We start from the raw sequence: 12,206 nt of genomic DNA, 5'->3' as shown, positions 1-12,206 counted from the left end.
TTAATTTGATTCTGTTTGTCATGTTTTGTATCAAGTGAAAGGTTTATGCTTTTGTCTGAACCATAACACTTAATAAATACAAAAAAGGTCTGATTTCTGAAACATTAGCATAGTTGGTTTGCCAAACAACGGCTTTCAAAGAAGCACATTGACTGACAGCAGATCTGTGTTCAGAGGCATTTGCTATAACTGTGGGCAAATGCAACAAATAGTTATAGGTCAGTATTTTGATTAGAGAGATATGCCATTGTACATCATTCTGGCCTGACTGGTAATTGAACAGACACAAGACAGCTTTATTAAGTTATTAAGAGGGATATTTACAACCACATTGCTACCAAACCATACTTGCAGTTACTTGCCAGACCATGTGAATAAGTAGTGTACATGCCTCTGCTGCTCACCTCCAACTACTTCTAGTATCTTGCTCCTGGGCAAACATTAAAATCATTCTCCCAATTGTGACAAAGTTAAAAAGGATTGTTTCTTTTTAAGGGATCACAATCAAGTCCCTAGTGGTAAGAGGACAGCGATACGATACAGTTGTTGCGAGTATATTGAAGGAGAGTCACTATCCATTGTTTAAAAGTTTCTGTTATTTGTATGGGATACAAAGTAAGATGTTGTTATAAGTATAAAAAACATAACTATATTGTCAGATAAAGCATTAACCAATAAATACTTAAGTGAGGCGCAATATATTCAAAAATATATTGTTGCCAAAGGGGAGATGAGAACAATAGCCGCTGTGGATTTGTCACCGCCAAATACCAATGACAAATGTCCCAGATTTGAGTTTTAGCACATTAGCGAGCAACATCCGGCTGAAGTCTTGGAGAAATTAAAGCCTGCGAATCGCAAGGAGGACACATGCCCAGCCCTCACGATTAAATCATGCACCCCACAATTGGTCCTCCTGATCACCAAATTAATAAATGCATCTTTTAGGGAAAGTTCTGTCCCCGCAGGCATTAAACATGCTTGGATCTCCCAACTGATTAAAAAACGTTCCCTGGATGCTAGCATACTAGGAAACTATTGGCCAATCACTAATGTCCCCTATCTTTTAAAAAATCTACATAAGGTGGTGCAGCTGCAAATTGAGGAGTTATTTTATCATCACAATATATTGGGACAGAAACAATCTGGTTTTCAGTGTGCGCAGAGCACATAGTCAACCCTTCTTGATTTGAAAACCAACATATTCAACAACGTGGTTAAGGGGAACCAGCTATGCTTATCCTGCTGTATCTGTCTGCAGTGTTTGATCTCGTTGATCACTCCATACTAGCAGAGAGATTAGGTATTACAGCATACTTCTCTACCTCAGCTGTAAATTGGGTAAAGTAATTTCTATCAGACCGTAAGGCTAGCGTCTTCTTTCACGAGTCCATGGCAGAGGAGTTCTCGGTTACTTGCAGTGTTCTTCAAGGCTCATGTGTGCCACCGACACTATTTAACACCTTTATGCTCCCATTATTTGATCAGTTGGATGCAGCGGGCATAGTATATGCCGACTATGCAGATGACACACTCGTTCCTATTTCTGGGGATTACGCCTTCGACTCCGACACTGTCAATTGTGCCTCCTGTTAAATCCAAATATGGATGCGAGCTAATAAACCTTTTATTAACAACTCTAAAACTGAGCTCATAGTTGTGGGGACCACCCCACAACTACGGAAGCGTGGTCCTGATTATAGGCTGTTTAATATTGCAGGTTGTTCAATCAAAACCCAGTCCAAGGTCAAAACTCTGGGATTTACTCTAGATCAAGATCTCTCCATGAAAGCGCACGTCAATAGTCTGGTTTCCAGTACTTCATACAATCTGAGGTTGTTGGCCCAGTTTCGTCCATTTCTTGATAGTACAAACTGTGCCACCATTGCACATGCTGTTATGGGGTCAAAGCTGTGATAGCTGTGCTAATCTCCAAGTGGGAGCTTTCCCAGCTCTAGATTGTCCAGAATAACGCTGTACGCATTGTGGAAGGGCTGTGGAGAGCAGACCATGGGTCCGCATCCAGAAGAGGCCTGCATTGGCTCCCTGTGAGTGGCAGGATTCAGTTTCACGTTTAATGCATCACACACAGATGCTTGTATGGCCAAGGGCCCAAGTACCTAACCAACTGTATTTTGTGGTTACCAGCACGCAGAACACTGCAATCCAATACAACTTTCCATTTGGCAACCCCATGGAACAGACTTGCATGCGTGGCATGGAGGTCCTACCCTTATTCCCTTGGAATGCTCTTCCGCCTAACTTGAGAACCTGTGCATCATTTACCATATTCAAACGAGGGCTGAAAACAATTCTGTTTTGGTAGATTGCCGCCTTCCAGCCTAAGCTGTCTCTCACCTTTATGTTTGATTGTTGTTTGGTCATGTTCAAGCGCCCCTATGACCCCGGGCTCCTGTATTGCGCTATATAAATACAATAAAATAAAATTAAAAAGCCTGATAGCTTTTATAATGTTCACCATGAGAACTGATAATAATCGAATTTGACTCATACTGGGCAGACACTGCACATGATGTTATTGTTATTGAAACTGAATATGAAGCAGTAGAAGTGGAAAACAAGAAGACTTGTCAAGTAAGAAGCAAGAGGAAAAAACAGAGAACTTCCTGAATGGAAGCAAAGTCAGTGAGCGGTGACAAGATTTGACCATGTTTCTTTTGGATAGAAAATATGATATGATATTTATAACGCACTTAATACCCATAGGTTTCTAAGCGCGGACCCGGGGATGGAACCTGTGTTGCTCCGTGTCACCTTGCTCCCAAGGCGGGGCACGTTGCCGCTGAGCTATCATCCTGAGACTAGCATTATATAATGTGCATACTACGTCCAGATCTGCATGAAAAAAGTGTCAGCATTTTTATGCTTGAAGCGTCAGAGGCTGGATTGGAAGAAAGTAACAAAACGTTCTAAAAGCAACAACACATTCTAGCTGCAAAATTGTTGTGGGGGGGCTATTCAGAGAGGCGGTAACAGCTTGATGCGCTCCCCCAGGATCCTACAACAAACATGATCCACCAACTTTCAGTGAATAGACTAAAGCGAAATGCCACAGGGTTCACAGTGTCTCCAGTTAGTTTGCTAGTTGGAGTTCAAGATTGAATCATGCAGGCAGTCATGAACTGATGAAGCAAGCGAGTCAGGAGATAAAGAACTCATGGTCCGGATAAAGGAGAACATAAGGATATTTAAAAATGCCAAGTGGTAAGAGAGAATTTAGTAAAAGTTAGGATCAATTGAATTCAAAGTTATACTTTGTTAAATGGGCAGTTAGTGGAATTATTGCCTTTGCATGGTTAAAAGATGGATGATTTCAGTGCTTTAGTTAAACGCTCTGTGGAGGTTTTTACATCCACCTTCCAGCCTTTACTTTTTGTTTTGTCTAAGTCACTCTGAGTCAGACAGGCATGCCCAGACGTGGGTCCTGAGCCTGCTGGCACTACGGACCCAAGCTACTCTTTACTGAAGACGCCCAATGTGGCTAAAACATGCCTGGGGAAGCTTGTGGTCTGGTGCAGAAGGGAGTCGACGTAGCAATTCAGTCTGGTCTGCCGCAGTTGGGGTGGGGCCAAGCCTGTTATGCACATCATATTTCCTCTTGCTGTAATGGCTTTGCAGGCTAAAGAACGATTGTTTGGAGGGTTGACAGGAGCTGCATCAGAGGTCAAGATTAATTCTAAACCGTCCAGCCATCCCCTTCTGTTTTGTCTAAGCCACACTGAGTGGATGAGTATACCTAGACGTTGGTCTCAAGCCTGCTGGACCAACAGACCCAAGCTACTCCTCACTGATGATTCGTAATGAAGCCAAAACATGTCTGGGGATTCTTTAGTCTTGTGCCGAATGGATGTGACTTTTCTGGCAATTTGGGCTGGAATTCCCTTTTTGGGGTGGGACCAATCCTGATTTGTATATGGTCTTTCCTCTTTCTGTAATGACTTTGGAGGCTGAAGAACAATTGTTTTGAAGGTTTCCCAGAGTTGCACCAGAGGTTAAGATTAATTCCCTACCTTTCAGCCATCATCTTTTGTTTTGCAATAAAAGAAAATTCAACACGCTCACCGACCAGTTCTTCCTCTATCCCATTGAGTACAAAACCAACCACAGTGATTATAGGTAGTAAGCATTTATTTCAAGCTGTCTCACTTGCATCCCTCACTGTTTCTTGGCCACATCTCACATGGATTTGATAATTTCCTGATTTTTGGTAGATCTTTCACTGTTGCCATAGGTCAGAAGGCATCAGTTAGGTGAAGCAAACACTTCTGCTAAAGCTTTAGTTGTTGATTTAGTTAGAGTCACCGACTGAGAGCGGATAGAAGGAAAACTAGGTGTTTATTGAAATTCAACAGTGGTTCCCTGTCTCATTAGCCTGATCCTGTAACCTTGGACCATCCCACTTTCTTCCTTTCTGACCAGCGCTCACTTGTGTCTTGATATGCTGACCTGTCATTGGTGTGAGGCCATTTACATCATGGATATTTACTGCTCTAAATGAATGGCACATGCCTTTACTGAGCTTTGAATGGCATGCAGCAATGGTCCCTTTGTGGGTGGAGAAGTTGTGGAAGGGGGCAGGAAGGGATATGTAGGGTGTAGGGGGTGGTGATGGGGTGTGTATGGTGGCAGGTTACGAGCAGAGAGGAGGACCTGTGAGCCGGTGGGGAGCCAGATTTATATTCTTCATGAATACAATTGCAGTTGCTTCACTCTTGTTCGTGGTGTTGTTCTTCTGGCTTCAACATGTTTCATTTGCAAATGCCAAACACTTTCTCCTTGAGGACGCACTAATGGGTAAAGCCAAGGCTCACACTTTATATTTCAAGATGACATTGTTGTGCATGTCACCTTCAGCATGACTTTAAATGTTCCATTCTTTAGGTGGTTGACCACTGTGTCTGACACATATACCATTATTAATTTCAGTGATTTTTTACATTGTTTCATTCTCGACTCCTCTACATTTTAAGCACTGGGCCAGGGAATGAACCCATGTTATACAGCATTGTTCTGTTCATAAGTGATTTATATAGAACTACATGCTGGACTCCTCCAGGTTTTAAGCACTGGGCCAGGGAATTATCCCATGTTGCACAGAATTGTTCTGTTCATTAGTGTGACAATAAGACCCAATGCGGTGGGCCAATACTGACCCAGGTAATGCCCGTGGGGCCCCTAGTTACAGGCCAGAGCATTGCAGGGCCTTAACGAGGCCCTGGGGGCATTAACGTGGGCAGTATTGGCACGCTGCCTCAGGTCTTATAGCCATTAGTACCCCGGCCCGTTACACCGGGGTAGTAATGACATTTTTTTCTGTTCTGAAACGCTGCCGCTTTTTGAAACAGAAAAAAAAATGTATGTCAAATAAAATGGCTGCCGGGAAAGGGAAAACGTCGTCTGTTTTCCCTTTCCATGGCGGCCTACAGGAGCGGACATGCTGGGAACAGAAATGTTCCCAACATGTTTGCTCCAGAGAAACAGAAAAAAGAAGGTAAGTGGGATTGGGAGGGTAGGGAGGGGATAGTTTACAGGTGAGGGGGGTGGAGGTAAAAAAACGTACCTGAGCCCCTGGCGGGGGACGAAAGCAGCCTCCAGCCTTGGGGAGGCTCGGAGTGGGGATTGCCCCATTTCATGCCTCCTCATTGGCTAAGGGGCTGTCACGCCCCCCCCCCACCCGCCGGGACCAAACACCGGCACACTCCTATGTCCACGGGAATACCGTGTGGTATGGCTCAGAAAAGAGCCAGTCCACGTGTAGTATTTCCAGTGGACAGCACGTCCCGGGTACTAATGATTTAAATAGCACTTCATGCTGCACTCCTCCAGATGTTAAGCACTGGGCAAGGAAATGAACCCATGTTGCACAGCATTGTTCTGTTCATAAGTGATTTATATAGTGGAGTATGTGGGACTACTCCAGGTTTTAACCAATGGACCACAGGATGAACCTATGTTGCACAGCATTGTCCAAAAGGCAAACGTATTGCCTCTGAGCTATCCTCACGGCCTATAGCAGCAATCTGGATCTTGGATGTTGGGGCTTTATAGCTTCATTCATTTTGTTGAGAATTTTCATGAACACAAATTGTACTGTCAAGTTTGGTTTGGCTTTAGTGATGCAATGCATTTGTTTGGATGATTTGCTGAACGGATTTGTTGTTTGCAACACTTTATTCAGTTGCAGCATTACACTTTCACTTCACTCACTGTGTTATTCATACTGTAATAGTTCTGCAGCTTCGTGACCTTTGTAAAAAATGTACAGCTGCCTAAATCCTGGCTTGTTTGCTGGTTGTGTGCATTATGGATCCAACATGTAACAAATGGGGCCAATGTATTCGAAAAAAGCAGCGTCCATTTCCAGCAGGCGGCTTTATTTTAGCTTCCTCCGACATAAGAAGTACAGCAGAATTGTACTGTCTGATAGAGAGTGTGCGCTTGCAGGTGCTAATTGTGTCCATCGTTTTTTTTGGTCATAATTGTGATGTTCTGCAAAGAAGTCTACTATACTACATGTCCCGAATTGGGGCAGGTGCTTCTTTTGATGTTACCTGAGAATCGTTCCCTTCATGAAACCACTTTGTGCTAATCTTTGATGTGTTTAGTTGAGACTTACTTTATTTTGCCTTCCATTAGGTGCATTGACTTGCTGTTGTACCAAACTTATGTTCTTCTATTTAATTGCAAATTTCTTGATTGTCAGTGAAGGCATGCACCCTGCAAAAAGCATGTGATTTCCAATTTACCAGAATAATGGACACACACCAGTAGGGAATGAGACCAAGAGATAAATTGCAAGGAAGAACAAAAATGTATGTAAAATAAAGCAAGCAAAGAACTCTGCTGCCCGAGAGTGCTCTGCCAAACAAGACACGGGCAGCACATTAAAAGGACACACAGTGTCATCGTTCACGTCTTACATAATGTACAAATCCTAACATTTGATTGGGATGGACCCTATGGAACTGTTGATACTATAAAGGAGGTAGGATTCTAATTGGTTGTAGCTTTTCCAGTTACTTCTTGCCCACAAGGGTCAGCTGGACTCCTCTCCGTGGTGTAATGGTCAGGGCGAATGTGACACAGTCCTATCTATCTAAGCTAAGCAACACAAACTAACAATTATAAGAATAATGGCTGTCATACAAATTCTTTCATGAATGGGTGTATTAAGAGTAAATGGGTGACAAAATGGCATTCCGACCTTTCCACTTAGGGTCTTCTTTGATACGTTTGTTGCAACACCCAGGTCCCCCCCAGATGGATGACCTTTCATCCCCCTTGCTTTGAACTCTCATGATATAGGTAGACGTGTGCTTCTTTTGGGAGAATATACTGCTGGCCGGAATTGGCCTGTGGTCGGTGTTCTGGAATGGTCCACATGAGAGGGTCCGATGGTTATCAGCATGAAGGAGTGTGAGGGGTTGAGGACTGGTGAGAATTGGCCTGTTGGGTAGGGATTGAAGGGCATGGGCAGTTTAGTGGAGATGGATGGCCACTTGTGTTAAAGGCGGGATAGGATCCGACATTCTGCAGTGAGCATAATCTGGGCAAGTGACGTGGGACAATTGCAACAATAAATTATTGGACTTCCGTGGGAACAAGCCTTGCATGGATCAGATGAGGGAGCAGGTGAAGCAGGGAGGTGGTGGGGTTTTGGGCTCTCTGCGCTGTGCTATGTGAGGTGCAGGGGACGGGGAGAGCTGGATACTGAAGAGGGATGATTTTCGGGGCCTAGTTAGATGAATGCACCTGCTCAAATACAAAATGGTGCTTGTTTGCTTGCTGTGCATTAGGTGTTACAGGTACATTTCTATGTTACATCATGTAATCAGGTACTGTGAGGGTGTGGGCCTCTCTCCCCTTATCTTACATAGGGTTTATGCTTTTCCCCTCTGTGGGGGTGATTCGGCTGTTTTCTTTCTTCCTCTGTTTTATTTGCTGTTTTCTGTGCATGTCATATTCAATAGCTCTTTAACCTCTCTTTTGTTTCTTTTCTCTTGTCTCTCCATTGTGTTGAATGCTGTAGCCAAGCTCGTCCCTTCACCATGACTTAATGAACATGTGAAAACCGATTAAGCAGTAGTGGTACAGCTGTGTCCTGTTGTAGTCCAGTGGCAAAGGGAAATTGAGTATGCCTATCTGGAGGCTAAGATAGCTTGTTCGGGGGCTGAGGAAGCCAGGCTGTGGTCCGAGGCAGAGAGAGTTTGGGCGAGGGCAGTAGGCCGTGGCACTGCTTAGCATGGTGTGGGATTTTTACTGTCTTATTATTTATTTATTTGTATTATTTATTGCATTTGGATGTACGCCCAAACCCTTGGGTGTAACGGCGTAGTTACATATATCTTTGTTGACAAGTAATAGTTGCATATATCTTTGTTAATATCAAGTTACAGTTACATACATCATTGTTGAGTAGCTGGTAACATATCTTTGTTGTCAGGAGTGGGTTACACGCATTTTTGTTGTGGCAGTATGACAGGTGCATAGTCTGTGATCTACTATGAAATGCTCAGATTTTTCTAGGTTTAAGTATCTAGGGTAAGAAGTGTGTGCAAGAGTATTAGTACTTGAACAGCCAGGTTTTGAGTTGTTTTTTTAATTTGGGTAGTGAAGTTTCATTTGCTAGGTGGGGTGGGAGAGAGTTCCAGATACGGGGGTCTGCGATTGTGAAGCTCAAGTTGCCTGCTCTTGCCTGCTCTTGTGGTGGTGAAGCGGGGAATGTGCAGTTGGATGTTTGTGTTGGATCTAAGGGATCTCGATGTGGTTTTGCGTGCAATGCAATTATTGAGGTAGGTGGGGGACATGTCTGATAGGTATTTGTGTGTGATAGTGAGTGTTTTATGGAGGATTCTGGACTGCACTGAGAGCCAGTTTGTCTCTCTTCTGTGTTGTTAGATGTGTTGTCTTCTTTTAATGCCCAGAGCTGCTCTCAGGCCTTTGTGTTGTGATGCAGTTTGGTTAGATTTGTTTTGGAGGTGCCTAGCAGTAGAATGTTGCAGTGATCTATTTTTTTTAGAATCAGGGCTCTAGCAAGTGTCAGGCAGTTGTCCGGGGATAGGAGAGGCCTGCTGTGTGTGATGAGTTTGACGGTAAAGGCTGTTGAGTTGGAGAGGGCACTAACATGATTGTTCATAGTGAGATTCGAGTCAAGGTATACTTCCAATGTTTTAACTTTATGGGAGATATTGAAGGGTGTACCATCAATCATTATGGAGGTGTAGTATGGGGGGAGCTTGCTGAGTTTGTTGGTGGAGCCAACTATAAGGATCTCAGTTTTGTCTCCATTGAGACAAAGGCTGTTGTATGCCATCCAGCTTTGGATGTGTGAGTAAATAGTATTAATGGTGGCCGTGTCGTGATCCAGGTTACCTGTGATGGGGATGAGGATCTGTGTGTCATCCGTGAAGTTTGTATAGACTACTGCCATGGCATCTAATGCTACGAAGAGTAACTTAGTGTAGGCGTTGTATAGTGTGGGGGAGAGGCAAGATCCTTGTGGTACACCTAGAGGTAAGGGGATGGGATATGCTGCAACTTCTCCTATGGATACTCTTGAGGTGCGGTCAGACAAAATGGATTTTATCCATGTGGTGGCCTTGTGGGAGAAGTGGAAATTAGAGGATAGAGTTTGGCAGAGTTTGTCATGGTCGACCAGGTCGAACACCGCTGATAGGTCTAGGAGAAGGAGGATGCATAGTTTGCCGGAGTCCCTAATGGCATCCACCTGGTTTTTGAGATCTAGAAGAGCGGTCTCTGTACTGTGGTTTGGGTAGAAACCTGATTCTCTTTCACCTAGTGAGTGATTCTGTTCAAGGTGGTGTTGTACTATTTTGTCATTGACTTTTAGGAGGAAAGGTACTGTTTTTATGGGCCTGTAGTTAGTGGGGACTGTGGGATCCAGGGAGGGTTTTTTCAGTAGTGGTGTGACCCAGGCTGCTTTAATGGAGGCTGGTATTTCGCTGGAAGTGAAGGATTCATTCACAAAGTTGGTGATGGTGGGTGCAAGTATGGTGGCACATTCTTTGACTACCTTGGCTGGGGTGCTGTCACCTTTGCAGTTCGAGGGCTTGAGAGATGCTATTGTTTTAAGACTTGTTCGGAGGTGACTTGTGTAAAGTGGAATTCTGGTACATCAGGGTTGATGGTGATAGTCGAGAGGTGGGGATGTGTGGTGGTAAGATCTAGTAGGTTTTTTTGGGAGGCTTTTTTTATTTTGGAGAGTGGTCACTTTGAGTGATAGGGCATCCTGAATAGTGGTGCACCAAGCTTTGCTTGGGGTTATGGGGTTGGAGGGGAGAATGGGTGTTTCTAATTCTTTCATTATAGTCAATAATTCTTTAGTGTTGGAGGCTGTGGCTGCATTGCGGTCGTTGAGTGATTCAGCTTTGTGGGAGAGTACACTGAGTTTGTAGCCTTTGGCTAGTTGTTGTAGTTTGGTTTGTAGGTCAGGTGAGTTGTTTTTTCTAGTTACGTGTTCTAAAGCTCTTTTTTCTCTTCTAAGTTCTATGAGATCATTATTAAACCAAGGGGCACTGTGTTTAGTTTTGAGCACTTTGGCTTTGAGCGGTGCTACTTCATCAACCGTAGCTTTTAGGCATTGGTGATAGTGTTTAGCAATACTGTCTGGGGTGGTATTGTCCTATGGTTTGGTGTTAAGTAGTTTGTTGAGTACAGGGTTTAAATTTCTAAATGTGAGCTTGCGCATATATCTGACCTGTATAGGTGGTAATTTGCAGCTTGTGGTTTTGTGGTCCGTATCTGTCTTTATTGTGAATTTAATAAGGCGATGAATAGTCCAATAAATGGAGGATGTTTGATATAGTTACTGTGGTATTCAGGCTGAGTATCCAATCTAGGATTCTTCCTTTGGAATTAATGTGGGCGTGGACTATTTGGGAGAATTGCTTCTCCTGGAATGCCTTTTTGTAGGCTACAGCTTTGCTATCTGTGGGATCATCATAGCCTAGGTCCAAGTCTCCTAGGATAATGTATTTAGTTTTGGGCTTCCATTATAAAGATGAGTGTTACTCTCTTAGTAAAAGAGGTGCATCAACAAATGTTGTACGAATGTGCCCTGGTGTGAACAACACAACATCTGAATGCCTGGTGATGCTGTCTCACTTATGTTGATGCAATGTGAACGTGCTGCTCCAAACGTGTTCTCTGTCTCTCTCTCTCTCTCTCTCTCTCTCTCTCACACACACATACACAAGTGCATTTGAAGCCACACTCCCAACCACGGCTACAAATGCACTCGCTTCGGTATGATTCTGAAACGTGAAAGTTGAAAGTGTTGCTTCAAACGTTATCTATCTAGTGTGCTTGTGCTCCTCGCCTGTAGAGTGGTATTGCATTGATGTTATCTAGTGGATATCCTAAGCAGTATTACTACACTACACATGAATTACTTGGATGCTATTATTTTCTCCATCATAATAAGTTGCTTTTTGTTCTATCGAAATATGTCAAGTACCATTTACAGTCTATTACAGGCCTCTTAAACTCCAAATATTTAAGGGTGTTTTTTGTAAACTACACTGGGTTGTGCAAATTGAGATATTCGTGATGACTGGCATTTCAGTGCTATTTTGCTCAAATCAGACCAAATAGGTCTGGAGTACATTGAAATGGTTGAAGCATTCCATTTACGTAAGTTGAACTGTTTAGTTAACGTTAACATACTTTAACTTCCCTTGAAAGAAAAGGAAAACAAGACACCACATGACAGGTAAACATGTTACCCAGTTCCACTTAAATCTGCCAAGTTCAGTGTGTTCCTATGCACTATTGCACCACTGGGTTAAAGTGACGCAGAAATGGAATTTAGCTCAAATATCTTACTATGCATCAACCACTGCAATTTAGGTAGTCTGGTCCTTGGATTGAGTAACTCTGATTCAAGAGTGCTTGTATGTCACACGGTTTTATGACATGTACAGATGTGGAGAACAGTCAGAGTTGTTGACGCTGGAAAGTATTTGCAAGTAAGAACAGTACAAATGCGACAAGGCAAGAATACACCAATTTTCGATTTACTTTAGTTCGACAATAGGGGTCACACTTAATCAAGAAACAATGGAGAATATACACTCGATCTTTAACAGAAAGGACATATGTAAGTAATATGGGAACTACAAAGCTGTAGCCCCTAAAGAACTACAACATACTGCAATACGAGCAGG

The 12,206-nt window shown here is 43.3% G+C and overlaps 1 protein-coding gene across 2 annotated transcripts in view; it reads right to left on the bottom strand.

Annotated features, from left to right (window-relative positions):
• Nucleotides 1-12,206, bottom strand: part of LOC138525566 (interleukin-18 receptor 1-like) — a 574,775-nt gene that overhangs the window by 282,052 nt on the left and 280,517 nt on the right. The window lies entirely within an intron of this gene.

The sequence above is a fragment of the Ambystoma mexicanum genome, chromosome 7p (assembly GCF_040938575.1).
Source record: "Ambystoma mexicanum isolate Mex_15411 chromosome 7p, UKY_AmexF1_1, whole genome shotgun sequence".
Classification (NCBI taxonomy): Eukaryota; Metazoa; Chordata; class Amphibia; order Caudata; family Ambystomatidae; genus Ambystoma; species Ambystoma mexicanum.
Note: the sequence above shows the minus strand (reverse complement) of the source record. Positions and strands in the feature narration are given on the sequence as shown.